This window comes from Camellia sinensis, chromosome 10 (genome assembly GCF_055761805.1).
Source record: "Camellia sinensis isolate YWXY chromosome 10, ASM5576180v1, whole genome shotgun sequence".
Taxonomy (NCBI): Eukaryota; Viridiplantae; Streptophyta; class Magnoliopsida; order Ericales; family Theaceae; genus Camellia; species Camellia sinensis.
This window is the reverse complement of record NC_138970.1, coordinates 43,690,129-43,707,536: the sequence shown is the minus strand read 5'-3', so window position 1 is coordinate 43,707,536 and position 17,408 is coordinate 43,690,129.

Here is a 17,408-nt window from a genome sequence, read left to right as displayed (position 1 = left end):
AATGAAAAGCTACAACAATACATTTAAAATCCTTAACAAAAACAACTAAAGTGTCGCCCTAATCAATCCTCGGGGTCAGACTCCAGCGGCTCAACGTCCACTTGCTCGTATGGAATCGGCATAGCCTATGTCGCATTTGCAGCAGCAAGGGCTTTGAGCCAGCCGTGTTTGAATCCCCGATTCTCAAATTTGGAGACTTCTTCCACATAATTTGCAAGGGTGGTGCCTTGCCCAGCCTCGTACACCTTGGAAGCCTCAGAGTCAGCTATTTCCTTCGCCTTCTTCGATTCTTCCAAGTCGGCCTCCAGTTTGGCAATCGCCTCTTAGGCTAACTTGAGCACACCTTCGCTCGCATTTGCCCTCTCCTCGGCGGCCAATTTGAGCTAGTTCGAATTTCTCGCCCTTTCTATCTCTGCCTCGGCCCTTGCACTTTTCATCATTGCCCTCGCCACTTCGAACTCGGTCGTGCTCCTCTCACCCTCAACTTCTGACTTTAAACGGCCAATTCGTTCGATGGCGTCATGCTAGCGCCGGCCTATCTCGGCTATCCTTCCGACCAATTGCAAAATAGAAAATTAAAACCAAAATAATATACGCATAAAAGCGAAAGACAGGATCAAGTTATATACCAGAAGAGCCGATTGAGCGGCTAATGCTATTGCCAACAGATCCAGCTCTGCCCGGAAAGCCGCCTTGTCAGCCGATAATGAGACCAACAAAGCCATGCTCAACGCCACAGCTAGGTCTTTCATAGCCAACGCGTCAGAGGAGATCGACATGTTTTTTATCTTTGGTTGAACGACAAAAGGCACAACCACATTTGACTCCTCTAAGCGCGGCCGTTTGTCAGTGGGGTTTTCTTCAAACCCGGCCTCGACCTCGGCAGGACGTTTCCTCGCCCCTCGCTCATCCTCCTAACTCGCCTGCTCTACCAGCTCCAACTCGACATTCCGGGTTTGAGCCGTTTCCACTTCGATAACAGGCAGGGAGGGCTCAGCATCGACAGCGAGTGGCACTTCCGATCGAATGGCCTCTACTCTCCATCGCGCAGCCATTCTTTTAGCATTTTTTTTTTTGGCGAGTTGTGTGAGTGACAACCTGGCCATGTCCTCAGGGTACGCGCTGGGAAGGTCTTCTAAGCCAGTAAAGATGTCGTCGAAGGAAACATCCCCTCACCCAAAGTGGATGGTGGGTTGGCTGAATTGAGGCCAGCTTCCTCAAAGGCCAACTTCAAAGCCTTGTCTATTTCGGCTTCGAATTGGTTTGACACTTCAACGACCTCCTCAGGTACCTCTTCCTGCTTCGAGTCAGATCCATCCAAACCAACTTGCCGTAAGTTTTTGAAGTTGGTTAAAACAAGAGTCGTAAGAGACTCTTCGCCCCTCAAAATTGGGATGTTTTCTGCTGCCGAAAATGTCGTATACGTCGGCTCGTATCGAAGAAGAATGTGGGCTTCCGTCACTTGTCTCTGAAGGCTTGAACGGTCGAAGTATTTGAGCGCGATTTTAATTTTCGCAAGAACGGCGTCGTCAGTTGAAATCAAAACTTTCTTCAAATCGTTTCCTGCACAAGAAAAACCATGAGACCATAAAAATAAAGCCTTGTAAATATAAGAAAAATAAACACAAGGAGCTATATGGCCACCTGGTTCACCCCTCTGTCTAGGAATAGGATCTAGGCGGTCCTTGTCTTCGCCGAATTCCCAGTTACTGCGGACAACGACCATGACATCATCGACTCGCTTGCCAGAGCTGGAAAGAATAGTCACCAATTGATGGTCGGTGTCCTTGGCCCTAAGGAAATAGTGACCATGCCGGCCAGAAGACTTGGCTAAGGCATAACAATGCCAAATAGCAGGTATGACGAGATTAATCCTAAGGCGATGGTTTAACTCTATAATCCCCATTACGATTTGAAACAAGTTTACATTGGGTTGGAAAAGGATTAGACCCCAAAGGCGAAGAACAGCCCTAAGGAATGGGTGAAGGGGGAAACGGACTCCGCTCTCTGTAATTGATAAGAGAGGGAAGACGATTGTGCTTTCATCAGCCCTCTCCATATCAAGGGTGCTGACTGTTAGAAGTGACAGACGGACATCATCAGGGATATAAAAATGACATCGAAAGCCAGAGACTCGATCTGCGGAGAGGAGGTCTTTCAAATGCTTTTGCCATTTTCGTCAGCCTATAGGTGTACGCTAAACTAAAAACAAACCAGGAAAATGGATTCAAAGCAAAAAGGAAGAGAACTTACAAGAGGCGAAGAGGACAATAAGGGATAAGAGGAAGTTACAGAGGTGAGTCGGAAGGCACTCCAAGAGCTTCAAGCGTCCAAAAATGTGTATATATTCCAAAAGATGACAAAATTTTAAATCACAATAAATAGAAGAAGCGTACGAAGGGGCGGGAAGTTGTAATGACGACCGAAAGGCATGAGCTCTGACCTCCGCGTTGGAATGAGGTTAACCGCCAAATTTGGGCTCTGACTTTTCGAGTTCGAAACCAAACACACCAGGTAACTGTTGTTAGTGGAGTGTTTGGGGGCAATTGTGGGGGCTGAATATTAGGAGACGTAAAGAGGCCGAATAATTGGATTTGGAGAGTCGAAATATATACATCGCATTCGGCTCCGTCTTATATATACAAATCTAGTAGTACCTTATTCGGCCAAATAACCAGTTGAGTAAGGGGCCGAATGAAGAGCGATTTGCAATGAAAGGAGCCGAATAAATAGTTATACGGTGAATTGAAGGTGGGCCCAGCCCTGAGCCCTAAGAAAGAAAAGATATAAATAGAAGAACACCAGCCAGAAAGAGGTATGTGAGAATTAGTATACTTAACTTAAGATACAAGCAATCAAGAGAGTATATACTAACTTATCCGTCGGAGTGCTAATTCTGGCACCCCCGATCGGAGTGTTCATTCCTTTTCAGGCTATTAGCTGAGGATCACGAGCATCCCATTGGATCCAAAGAGTATTTCCAAACCACTTCCCCACATTTTTTATTACATTCAAAAAGAAAAATTGAAAGTACAGATCAAAGTAATAAACTTGGGGCATGGTTGAGTTAGGTGTTCCTGCGTCCCCTCCCAGAGCTTGTGGAAGCTTCAGATGCTAAAATAGGCCCGGTCTGTGCCTCATCTTCAAGCCAAGCTATGCACTCACTAGAAAGTGTGCAGTTGAAACTAGGGGTGGGAGCCAGAAGCTCTCTTATTCTCCATGCAGTGGGATATTGAGCCAATTGTGGACCTTGGATCGGAAATGAAGCTGGGTACTTTACTCTCTCTTCTGGGCAAGTCTGGTCGTGTCTGAACTGGCGCCTGAACCGGAATGGGAAATAGAAGACATAGTGTGTCAAGCCAATCAACTGAATGCCGAGTTGCCGAGCCATGCTGTAGCTCATCTCAGGCAGATCAAACCAGGAGCAACGCCAAACGATGTCAATAGCAGATCTGTTGCACATCCAGTGGCACCACCATCCCTCATTTGGGAAATCAATCAGTCGTGGGCGAAAAAAAAAGCCGTGTGCTGAATATGCAGAGCAAGAGTCCACCACTTTCAACCTGTCCATAAGCCAAATCTGGGAAGGGATGAAAAATATGAGAGATTAAAGAATAGAGAGGTGTACGTGGAAAGAAAAAGTGAGAAAGGGTTTTTGAGAGAAAAACAAAGCCAGAGGGCCGAGTGATGTGAGAAACATGTGAGATAGGATGTGAAACATTACTTGCAAAAGTAGTGGACTTCTTGCAAACTTGGTTGTCTCTTGGCGATGGAAAGCATCCAAGCCCATCAAAGTCTCGGCTAGTGCTAAGCCAATGTAGCTCTTACCCTCTTTCAAGCCTTGTGCTACCTTGATCAAGCAAATGCTAGACTCTCCAAAGCCAGGGGCAAGTAGGAAATGGGCCAACATACACAGGTAGAGGGCATGCTGCCAAAAACTCTGCCGAAAATGATCGCCACAGTCACCGGCGTCAGAAAATCGATTGATCAAGCTAGGAATGTCCAACTCCCCGTGGCGAACCAAAGATCGAGTGTCATGTACAGTGAGCCCACACATCCTTCCTAGAGCTTGGATATGGCCAAAACGCGACTGGGGAAAGATTTCCACGTCACGCCGAGATTCTATCAGAACTTGGAACTCTTCAAACGTGGGGCATATTTCTTGTCCCCCGAAGCTGAAAACATGTGTGACCGGATTCTAACATCTAGCTGCGGCATGTAGGAACAGAAAACATAGCTGCGTATCACTTAGCAGGAATAGTGCATTTATCCCGAAACCTCAAAAATTTAACTTTTTCGAGCCGACCAAAGTTACAATCCAACTTGAGAGTTTTTCGGTGAAGAATGGCTCCATTTGAAGCAAAAACTGAGCTGGAATGAAGAAACTACGAAGCTGGGGCTTTTTTAGAAGATAAGGTGTTGAATGGAAGACAGGTGGCAGCAATTTGGCGGTTCCCTCCACTACTGGCCGACCGGCCAGTGTTGATGGCTGATCGGCCACTTTTGTAGCCGATCGGCTAGTATTAGTGGCCGATAGCCATTTCTGGTGGCCGACAGCCTCTTCTTATGGCCGATGGCCTCCTATTTTGTTCCCAAAGCCATCCATGTGTTTGGAATGCTCAGAATCTGTGTTTTGTTTTGCTCTTAGTGCATTTTGCCCCCCTGTTTTAAGAGTTTTGTTGAGTCGCTTTGTTTGTTGTTTCGATTTGTTTATCGAGTTGTTGTTTTTGCTTATTGAGTTGTCTTTTTATTTATCAAGTTGTTGCTTGAGTTGTTGTATTGTGTTGTTTTACTCTGTTTATTATATGTTGGTCGGTTCGCTACCTGGATAAGGAATTGCCAATACAATGTACAACATTCAATTTTTCCATCAAATCTTGTTTTCATGTAAAATGGTGCAATGCGATGCTCAGAATATAAGAACAAAAAAAAACACACAACACAATTTCTCAAAAAGTCGTTTTCCTTTCCAATCATGGTTTCTTTTTACAAAGAGTACAAGTTTTTAAGAAAGAAACTGTCTAAATCTGTGTAATGTACTAACACTACTAGTGAAAAGAAAACTAAGCAAAAAAAATCTGAATTGGCGCCAGCCACCTCAGGATCGAGAGGCCTTCTTCGTCCTCTTCCTCGACTGGGCAGACTCAGAGCTATTGCCATCGGCACGACTGTCTGAATATGAGCCGGAGCCTAATCTAGAACCATCTCCACTCCCCTCCTCGGAGCCATCCTCAGCATCGCCACCACCCTCAAAACCCAAGCCAATGTCGTCCCCTCCACCCTCAGATGACTCTGACTGCGGGCTCGTTGGCTCCTCATCCTCATCTGTTTCATCATCATCAGGGATAGGCTCTGATGGACCGCTCTCATCATGAGTACGTCTAGCCCTGCCTTGGCTGTACGTTGGAGTCCTTCATCTCTCTCTTCCTGCTGTCTAGGGAGGCACTGAAGGTCCTGCTGCAGCTCCCGCTGGGGCTGGCGTCTGAAAAGGGACCTGAAAAGGACAGTTTGTCAAATACATTAGTCATGGTATATATTGGATGCAAAGATGAATATAGTGTTGAGTGCAATGTGTGGGAGCAGTGTGTCAATGCAGTATTGTTAATGTAATGTATTCAGATCAGTATGGGGTAGATTGCAATTGAAATGCTAATGTATCAGTAGAAAATTTCATGAAATGCAGACTGAATGAAATTTGCCAGAATCCTGTAGAGACTAAGTAGGTTCAGGCTCGTTTGAACCATCCCCATCAGAGAAGCCGCTAGCTCCAGTGCCTGTCTGGAGTACTCTATAAAAGCCCAAAAATGTTTTAAGATGATCAGTGGTCTACAAAGCATAATGAAAATGAATTGAATATGCAAAATGTAAAGGATAGTGCATACCAGAGTTGGGCCTCGAACTCCGACAAGCTCGTGACCAGCTGGTGCGAGCTAAATGGGAATCTGATAAGTCTTCCCTCTGGATCCCCAGCAGGTCAGTGTAGTGGGCAACTCTGGCCACCCTGTCCTCTGTCTCGTCTGAGAGCCTCTCTTATCATGAGTCCGGGATGCCCTGGATCCACCCGCCCTCTCTCCTGTAGCTGGAGCTCTGTCACTCTCACCTCCGTGGGCCTCGATCAGAGGCGGCTTGAGATATATCTGAATGAAGGCAGTGTAATCACCCTCGAGCTTGAAAAAGTCGGCGTCCTAACCTCTGGTGAAGTCGATCATCTCCTGTATGGTGTACCTCTCTATAACCCTCATGTATGTGGAAGAAGGCATCGGAACTACCGGCTCAGGCAAGCCGAGGCTCTAGAGCAGGAATCGCTCCCCTAAGAACCATGCCCGACAAACTGGGCCCTCAAGCAAGATCCGAAATCGGGAAGCCTCCCAAGCGTCGACAAACTGATCCCTGACCCCATCAGGCATCACTACCCACGGCTTCCAGGTGATCTGCAAATAGTGAACATACAGACTGTTAGCTGCCGTTGTATATGCAATATGAAGTAGAGCAAAAAATGACTGTAAGGTTTGAGTTACCTCTGCTGCGGTCACAGTATCGAAGAATTGACGGAAAAATGAGAATGACACTCGGGGCCTCTACTGGCATCTCCCATCATATCTGTGCGAGTATGTTACCATAGGTGGTATCTCCACTTCTGGCTCTGGGGCGAGCCTCGGAAAATAGGCGTACACCCATAGCTGCAAAAGGTGGAAGGATAACAGTGAGTATGTATTAGATGAGTGTAGATAAAGCAGAAAGCAGACAGCGTGTGTAGTGTGCAAATAAAGCAGAAAGCAGATAGTGTGTGTAGTGTGCAGATAAAGTAGAAAGCAGATAGTGTGTGCAGTGTACAGATAATGTAAGGCAGAAAGCAGATGGTATGCAATGTAGTATACGATGTATGTAGTAAATAGGAAATACAAAGCAGAAATGTAAAGCAGAAAGGTAGGACGTACCTCACAGGCCCTCCAGTAGCCTCCTAGCAGATGCCTGCTTTGGCGGGAGGTGGAGCTCATGTACCCATAAAATGTGGCTAAGCTTGTGCCGCCCCAGTCGTAGAATCGGACACGAGACAGGTCCACCAAAGCACTCATGAGATAGAGCCTGACGGTGTTTGCCCGGTCGGCGAATAGAGTAGTGCCAAATAGAAACATAAGGAAACCCCAAGCGTAGTACTCGGTCTCCTCACGGGTCGTCAACGCCGTTCCTCTGAAATGATCAGCAAACCATGTATATCGCACCATCCCTAGTCAGGACATGGGTGGGTGAATCCCTAGTAAGTAGATCTGAGCAGCCTCCCACTCGCCCATGTCTGTGTCATAGGGAATCAGATGACCCCCTACTGCTATGCTGGTGGGCATAGAGAAGTCAAAGGGAGTCATCATCATCTCCCCTGTTGAAAAGAAGTGGAGGGAATCAGTGGTATCCCACCACCTCTCCACTAAAGCGCCCAGTAGCGGCCGGCTCACACTGAGACGTGAGAGCCCCAGGCTAAATGCACCGAAGCCAGTCTCGTCGACGATGTGACGGACGGCATCAGGAAGCTCCATGTACCACTGCCTCGCGGAGGTGGTCCTGTAGCCTCGAATGGCATGTGAATTCCCCTATAAGCAAGGCAAGCAAATGCAAGGCAGTGTAAGAAATACAGTGCAAGGGTATGTTCAGAACAAGCAGATGCAAGGTGGTGTAAGAAATACAGTGCAAGGGTATGTTCAGAACAAGCAGATGCAAGGCAGTGTAAGAAATACTACAGTGCACAAGTGTGTTTGGGATGAACAAGTGTAAGGTAGTGAGAACTATACAAGAAATGCAAAGTACATTGTGAAAAGTAAAGAGAAAGTGTATACCGCAGAGGCGCCACGGGATGAATGTGACTCCAGCTCACGTAGCAAGAGGTCCTCCGATGCACCACGTGTAAAGCCCCTGAACTAGCGGATGCTATCGGGAGGTAACACATGTACCTCAGGATGGTACATCGCTGGGTCAAACGGTCGAATACTGAGTGGCAATGGCTTGAACTTCGGGTCCATCTCCATCCCCGGAGGAGCTCCGTCGTGTGGGATGTCATCCGCCATCTCGAAGAAAGATGAGAGAATGATCGAAAATGTGGAAAATGGGCGAGAATGCCAAAAGTCAACTCCAAGAGAAGAAAAATGGAAGAAAAGGTCAAGGCTCGGAAGAGGGCACTGAAATCAAGGGTGACTCGGGGGAAAGAAACCCCAAGTGATTGAAATCAACAAGAGGGTACCGAAATCACTTTTCAATCGATTCAAAGTGTTGTACTCTATGAGGGTTTAACGAATCGGATGCTTGTGGGATGTGCAAAAATGCGTATAAAGCACGGATAAAAGGGGAAAATGTTCTAGAGTGAGAGGAGGAAGGATTTCGGGCTTGAGGAAGTGAAAAAATAGGGTTTGGAACCGTATATTTAAAGACCCGTGGTGAAATGCCGAAATTGCCCTGAATTTGTCATCGATGGCCGACCGACCACTAGTGTTGGCCGATCGGCCACATTTGCGGCCGATGACCTTATTTTGTGGCCGATGGGTGGCCGGTGGTTCCCCAGGGTGGCCAGTGGACCTCCAGTGCTCTCCATGGATATTGTTTTGTTGTTTTGTGCCTTGATCCTCCAAGAAAGTGTAAGGAAAGCGCACTTTTAAGGTCAAATGGCCTCTACGGAAGCCCCGGACCGTGTCTTCAATGTGTGATACTCCACACGAATGAATTGTATCCTTTTTTGGTTGTTGTCACTCTTCCGAGAGGTAAATCAAAGGTTGCTATTCAATCCACTATTACATTGAATAGGCATTGTTGTTATGATTGCATTGAATATGCATTACTCGCGTGTTTGCATAGAATATACGTATTGCATTGTATTGTATTGTATATACTCTTCATCTTGCATAGAATATGCACTTATCATACTTGCATTGAATATGCGTTTCTTGTCTCGCATGAAACATGCATTTGTTATTCTTGCATAGGACATGCATTTATTAATCTTGCATAAAATAAGCATCTCGTTGTTGCATGGAGCATGCATTTGCTACGTTTGCATAGAACATGCATTGACCACGCTTGCATAGAATGTGTATTCCTTTGCCGTTGCATGGAACATGCATTTTGTATCATTGCATAGAACATGCATCTCCCATGTTTGCATAGAATATGCAGGTTGCACAGAATATGCATCGTTGATTAAATTTTGCATAGAACATGCTCTCGCTCATGCTACATAGAATATGTTTCTTTTTGTTTCTTGCCTACTGTGCATGAAACATACCTCTAACTCTAACATTGTGTCAAGGTTATTTGTCTCGCATAGAACATGCATTTGTATTGTATTATGCTTGTTGAGTTTCTTTCTTATGCAGGCATGATATTGTATGTACGGTTCATTCAGAGGAATTCCAGGTAAGATCATTCCTGTCCTTTCAATACCTTGTTTTGGTTAGAAACATTTGGGTACGCCCAGTGTTTACACCACACCCCTTTGGTTAGAAGCTTTTGGACCGTGTGCCCGACGCTTATACCCCCCCTTTTGGTTAGAAACACTCAGGTACGCCCGGTGTTTATACCACCCCTTTGGCTAGAAGCGTTTGGATCATGTGCCCGACGCTTATACCCTCCTTTTGGTTAGAAACACGTAGGTACGCCTGGTGTTTATACCACCCCTTTGGCTAGAAGCGTTTGGACCGCGTGCCCGACGCTTATCCCCCCCTTTTGGTTAGAAACATTCGGGTACGCCCAGTGTTTATACCACCCCTTTGGTTAGAAGCGTTTGGACCGTGTGCCCGACGCTTATACCTTCTTTTTGGTTAGAAACACTAGGGTCGTGTGCCCAAGGTTTATACCACCCCTTTGGTTAGAAGCGTTTGGACCGTGTGCCCGATGCTTATATCCCCATTTGGTTAGAAACACTTGGGTCGTGTGACCGAGGTCTATACCACTCCCTTGCTTTGGTTAGAAATGTTTGGACTGCGTGCCTTACGCTTATACCTCCCTTGTTGGTTAGAAACATTGGGTTATGTGCCTAGTGTTTATACCACCCTTTTGGTTAGAAGTGTTTGGACCATGTGCCCGACGCTTATACCTCTCTTGTTGGTTAGAAATATTGGAACATACTCTGATATTTATACCACCCTCCGGTGTTTGCACCCCTCCCTTTACCCTTTCGCGCATGACACGTTAGGGTGCTTTGGTTAAAAGCATCTGGACAGATCCCATGCTTATACGACCCTTTGTTTCGACTGCGTGTTGTTTGAATGTGTTTCAATTGTCATCATCCTTCTTTATGGTTCGGAACCATAGAATGTGTCCTTGGGTTCACACTATCTCGCTCCTCGCGTGTGCCACGCGTTGGGTTGTTGTTTCAAGCCTCAGGTGTGCCCGAAGGTTGTGTTGTTCTTTACCTTTCCTGCATGATGCGTGGTTAAGCTTGCATAATTTTCTTACATCCTTTTTGCATGAAATATGGTTTGGTTCATGTTTGCTTACTTATGTTTGAGTTTGCTGTAGCATTTCTTTGCATAACATTTGCATCTAGATGTTTCATTACAACCCTCATTGCATGATCATAAGTTATGTTTTGCATCGTGCATATCAGTTGCACCTTGCCCTAGAACTATGCTGGTTTGATTCCTTGCAAAAGGATACGTAGGCAGCCTGTGGGCGCAACCGTTCTTTGTTTCTATTGCTTGTTTGTCTAAGTCTTTGGCCTTGTCAAAAATGGATCATCTCTGGACTTTGACATTCACTCCCGTCATTTCATGACTTCCAAGTTCTGTCAAAGAAGGGCAATTGTAGACACCCCATTTTTTATCATCCTCATGACTTAGACGTCATCGTTTGAATACTCGATGATCATCCATGTTTGTGTTCATTTTGAACGCCCGAAGTTCTTAGTGGAGTGCCTTGCCTTTGAGCCTTTGAAAGCTATCTATTTTGTGCTTAATTGTGGACCAAAGACTTGTTATTTCAAGCACGGAGTAGAGGAAGGCTTGTCAGCCATCCCTACCCCCCATCGGCCAGGGCTCATGTCCATCGGCCATCAGTGGTGGCCGGTCGGCTGCACTGATGGCTGGTCGGCCTCATTGATGGCCGATCGGCCAATAATGATGGCCGACGGCCATTTTTCTCCTTTTTCAAATATTTTCTTGCCAGCTGTTCCGGCTATTGACCATTGATGCTCATCTCCATACACGTGTATGGAGGATGAATACAAGCCTTTGGCTTGTTTTTCTATATAATGGGGGGTCTCTTCCCCATTTGAGAGGTTAGAAAAATTTGTGAGCAAAATTTCTCCCTATCTCTCATCTTGTTTTATGCTTAAAAGTGAGAATTCTCTACACTTTTGTTCTAAGGCTCTGGACCACACACCTTCATCTTGGAGCTGAGGTTCTTAGAGGTCTTGTTTAAGCTCTTAAGGTTGGTTTTAGCTCAGAATTGTTGCTGTTTGTTGCTGTGCTTCAAAGGTATAAGGCTTACCTCTTTTAAGCTTCATTTTAGCTACTTGTTTGGCCACCTTCGTATGCTGTTTTTAGCCAAGTTTTCAACTACAAAAACTTCTATTTTAAGGTTTAAAAATGGTGGTTTAAGGCCTTCTTGGAGTTAGGGGTGGTCCACCATCTTTTGTAGCTTATTTGCTAAAGTGTTGTGCCTTTTTCAAAGCTTTTAAAACAACTTTGTTTTTCCCCTTTTAACCACTGAATTCTAGGGAAATTTCAGTGGCAAAAACTTGGTTTTGAGGTCCCAAATAGGAGAGGGTGGCCTCCCCTCCTTATGTCTTGTTTGCAAGTATAGATCGCCTCACATGTGAGCATGTTTTTCTACTTTTTTGTGACGTGATCTCAGCATGTTTTAGGCTCTGATTTGGCATGATTTAACTATGTTTTGGGTGGTCTTGGTCATATGAACCTTGTCTTGCATGGTTGTAGTGCAAATGCCTTCACTAGCTTAGTGTTTTAAGGCCTCTAACATGTTTGTGATGATTGTATGTTATAGCATCGTTTTACATGTGATTTCAGTGCACATAGCTCTATCACACTCTCACTTATTTCACTCTTTCATTGTGTTTGAGAGTTGTGTTTTGAGTCTTGTTTGCAAGCTAACAAATGAGCATGTTTTTCTTGCTTTCTATGCTTTAATCTTAGCATGTTTTAGCCACTATTTTGGCATATTATAGCTCTTTTTTGAGTTGGTTTGGCCAGTTGAGCTTGGTATTGCATGCCTCTAGTGTGGTGCTCTTCACTAGTTTAGTGTTTTGGCTTTTGAACATGTTATGCATGAGTTGCTTGCATCTTTAAGTGTCTTTTGGCATGCCATTTCAGCATTGAGATAGTTGCAACCTCCCACCATTCTTTACTCTTTCATTTGTTTTGAAAGGGGCTTTGAGCCCCTTGTTGGCTTGAGTGTGGAATTGAGGCTCTCATGCCTAATGGTTTAAACCCTCTCTTGAGGACTTCTACTAATCAACAGCATGAGGCCTCTTTCATGCTCAAGGTACTTGTGGCTTAACCTCTCTTTCCAATTAGAGGACAATCACCTTGGACTTAACGGGTTAAAGGACTAATTGGTAATTTACAAATGTGTAAACAAAACATGACAAGTAAAACTTGAGCAAGTGAAGCATGTTGTGTTGCATTGCATTTGTTTAGATCGAACGTTAATCCAAACACAAGAAATGTGGGACATTTCATACTCAAAGTGATGAAACGTGTCACGTTTCTTCATCGCCATCACCCTTGATCATGCATGATAGGGTGGTGGTCCTTCGAGTCTTATTTGTGCTTTCATTGACTTGTACAAGCTTGCTACTTTGGCCATCATGCATTGAAAATGCTTGATTGGTGGATTGAGAGCCAAGTATCATACTCCTTTGAGATTGAGAAATGATAAGGAGGGTGATCGTATGCACATTCCTTGAAAAATACACTGCTTTGCCTCTGTTTGCTCTCTTTTGCAGCAAAGGAGAAAATTGAGGGAAAGTGGTGGCCGACCGGCCACCAATGGAAAAGTTGCTCAGTGTGTTCCTGAGATGGAGTAGAGTTGTTTTGGCAGTTGGCACAATTTTCAGAGGTTCAAACAAATACAAATAGAGGCATCCGATGGCAAAACGGTGGATTTTTCAGAAGGAAGCCAACCGAGCATGCATGCATCTCTCGCCCTCGAGGCCATTTAATTGCTTTAATTAGTTAACGTAATTAATTGTTAAATTCAAGTGTTGTAGTTAGTTAATTAATGTGTTTAATTAATTCATTCATTTTGTAAAATTTTAGCTAGCTTAGAATAGTTAGTTAATTTTATTCAATTGTTGTAATAATTAGTTTACTAGAATAGTTAATTAATTTCATTGTTGTAATAATTAGCTTAGCTCTTATTCATTCGAACCCTCCTTCGTGATGGCATAATGTTGTCATAAGTGTGCGTGTGTGTGTATATGTATGTCATCCAACCTCACATCTTTCTCCCTTTTATTTAATCGCTTTTGATGGTTAGTTTTATTGCATATTTCAATTAGCATACCTTATGCTTGCATGTTTGCATCCATTCATTTGTCTTGCATGCATCGAGACTTGGCGCATCATTCAAACTGCATCGCAATTTCAATACACTTACTTGAATACATGTTTAAAAGCATGCTATCACCGTGTTGCGAATACCATGATTTGGTAGCCAAGCCTATCTTATTTCATGTTGCATGTGTTGCATTAGACATTTAACATAGTTAGGAATCATACATTATTCTAACTTTGTTTTCTTTCCTAGCTTGGAGTACTCAGTGAGTCTTTATGCTTTAGTATACTTACTTGAGTGTGAGTGATTGCCATGTTTCGCGTGCTTGCCATGAGGCTATGTGCTTACTTGTTAAACTGCATGAATGCCTGTGGGTGAAGGCTTTGTTGCTTGAATTGGAACAATTCAATGATTGTGAGTTTTAAGCCCACTTTGTTGTAGAAAATCATATTTTAAGCCCACTTGATGTGCCAAATCCGCACTTTAGCCCACCTAAGGGTGGCAATTCCAAACCATTTTCGAAAACAAACAAGAATTGTTTTGTTCTAATTCTTGTGATTTACTCTATGCTTGCTTTTGTGCATCACATAATAAGGTTAGATTAATAATCGGACAAGAACACATAAGGTTTATAAAACAACATATCATGGTTAGTAGAGGCCAATCTTTTGATCAGGCAAGCAGGGGTGCTCATTTCAGGACCTTCCCCTCTTGTACCCAAGTTCCCAAGCCGAGGCAACTTTGGTGATGACGGACACATGGCCTTTGGCACGAGTCAGGGTTTCCTAAATTTTCCAAAAATAAAATATTTAGGTGGCGACTCTGTATCTAGCAAAGGAGTCCATGTTTTTTGCGCTTTTTGATTCAAAATCAATTTTCTAAAATGACTTCCCAGATTTGGACTCTTTGGTGTTTATCAGTCTTACATTGCACTTTGTGAGATTAGATTCAAAACCATAACAGGAGCCTGAACTCTAGGGCTTTCTTTTCAAACCTTCCGAAAGGGTTGTGTGGAAAAAGTCGAGCAACAGTTTTTGGCGACTCTACTAGGGCCTTAGAGAACTTGATTTGAAACTCATGATATGTTGTTTTATACACTTAAGTGTTTCTTTGCATTGCATTTGCATTGGTGCGCCTAAGTCAGCGTTTGCCATCTACTATTCCTGAACGGTTTGTCGGAGGCTCGCTTGGAAAAGCTTGCCATAAGGCTGACCGGTTACGGGCTCTGCCACGACGGGAACACAAACCTTGGATCTGAATCACCATTGTACCATTTGATTCACCTTTCACTTCTCAGTGTTAGGTGTGAGAGGTATATTAGGTGGTCTTGCTGAGGCTCCCTTTTGACCATTTTGACCTAGTTGCATATCAGAAGCCTTAGAAACTGTTCCAAACTAGGACAGGTTGCTCATCCGAATGCAGGGATTGTTCGAAACTGCTTGTTTGCGTAGTTATCCCTAGTTCTTGACGAAATTAGGCAGGGTGACCCTACCCGATCATAGTGATGTTTTGGCTCTTACTTGCTTAATACGTGCTTTAGAGTGAAACTCTGTAGGAATGTATGTATCAGTTGCAAGTCTGGGTATCAGAGACTATCAGTTTGAAGGCATTACTTTGGGGGCAGAAATCAGTGTTTGAGTACAGATTGTCCAGCTTATGATTGCAACTATGTGTTGTCTCTATCTAAGCCGAGGTGTTGTGCGTTTTTCTGATTTTTGTTTTTTTTGCTTCTTTTTCTTTTTGCAAGGTAGTTTTACACCATTGCCTTAGACGAGGCAGTTACCCCCCCGAGCACTCTGGACTCGAGTTAGAAGGCTTTACCGATCTCGGGATCTTATTGGAGGACAACCAGTGTTTGCTTCGCTGCCTCCGGTTACTAGACGAAGGACAGTTAGGCATAGTTTACCGGTTCAGCAGTCGCCAATCCAGTAGTTACTGACTACTTCACCTGTGCTCAGTCGAGCCCAGTTACCTGCTTCCACCTCAGAAAGGAAATACACACCAGTTCTGATAGATCAGTACCCCTCAATCTACATAGAGGATATGATGCGTCAACTCCAACAAACTATCGAGACCATGCAGCTAGATGCTACTCGTCAAGCCGAGGTTACTGCTCGTCAGGTAGAGATAGCAACCTAGCAAGCTGAGTTAATTGCTAGATTACAGCAGCAGCAGCAACCCCAACAAACAGCAGCTTTTGCATCACACCCACTCCCAATCAGGGTTCCACCACTCGAAGATGCAGCTAATGTCCAGGAGGATACGGACATTCCGGCCGGGCTAGTTCCACCACCGATTTCCAAACCACCGGTCTACCCAACAGAGGCCCCCTTTGAGTTCGAGGTTGACCCTACTGCTCTGAAAGTGAGCAAACTTAAGAAGCTTTTTAAGAAGGCTCAGGGTGTTAACTCGATCCCAGACATAGAGCAAACCAAAACAAGGTACAAAGAAGGGCTATCAACCCTCAACCTTTAATGGCCTTTGGACCCAAGCTTTAGCCCAAAAACACAAAGTTTTTATAGCCCAAAATCAATTGAAAAACAAGCTAGACTCAAGTCATGAAGAGCCAAAACACTAAGCTAATGCATGGGGTTGCACTAAAACTATGCAAAACAAGCCTCGACTGTAGTAACTAGCCTAAAATAGAGCCAAAACAAGTTATTTCAGAGGCAAAAACATGCTGAAATAAAGCTAAGTTAAGCTATAAAAACATGCTAACATATGGAGCTAACTAGGCATGAAAGCTAGACACAAGGAGGGGAGGCTAACCCCTCCAATTTTGGACCTTAAAACAAAGTTTTTACCATTGAAAAACCTCTGAATTTCAGTGGTTAAAAGGCCAAAAGTGTTGGTTTGAAAGTGATGAAAAGATGGCACAAAAGCTTAACAAGTGAAGGAACGAAAGGGTGAACCACCCCTAACTCAAAAGGAACCTTAAACCACCATTTTTAAACCAAAAAAACAGAGATTTTTTCAGAGGTCAAAACTAGCCTTAAAATAGTATGTAAAGATGGCAAAATAAGTATTTAAATAAAGCTCAAAATACAAGTGTTCTGCCTTTTGAAGACAAGAGGCAATTTAGGCACCAAAATCAAGCCAAACCAAGCTAAAATCCTCTCCTAGAGCTCAAAGAGGGCCTCAAGCAACCTTAACTCAATGGTGATCAAGTTTGATCAAGGATGTTTAGGAAAAGAAGAAGTCTATCTCTACTTGTATACACAAAAAGGCAAGAGAGAGAGAAATCTAGAAAGAGAATCGTAGAGAGAGGATTTTTAGAGAGAGAGAGGCTCCCAAAATATTTCTAACCTTGAAAACCATAGAGAATGGCCTCTATATATAGCAAAATGAGGCTTCAGGTCGAAAATATCAACAAATGGACAGCTGGAGCAACCTAGAAACAGCTGGAGGTAAAAATCTACAAAAAAACTGATTTTTGACATCAGTGGCCGGCAGGGGATCATTGATGGCCAGCAAGGATCATTAATGGCTGGCACTGCATCATTTATGGCCGACACCCTTCACCAATGGCCGGCAGAAAAAATCTACTCTCCAGGTCCAACTTCAAAGGGTCATAACTCATTCATCTGGACTCATTTACTGGTCATTCTTAGCCTAAATTGAATCCCCAGAAGTCTTCTTTCCAATGGTGGCAGCCTCACATCAAAATTCAATGTGTGCTAGGAGATATGCTTGTTTTAGTGAAGCCGCTCAGTTTCGGTCCTAACCGGATTCATGCCTAACTTCTCCTCGGCTAGTTTTCTTACCTCCTCTCTTATTTTCTTCAACTCCAATCTTCTAAACAGGATGTTTTGAAGATTTTTTTAAATATTTCACCTCTCTTTCATTTATTTCCACTTCGTCCTTGCTCGGTTTACCGAAAAGAGCAACATTTAACGAAATGCGAGCCTCAG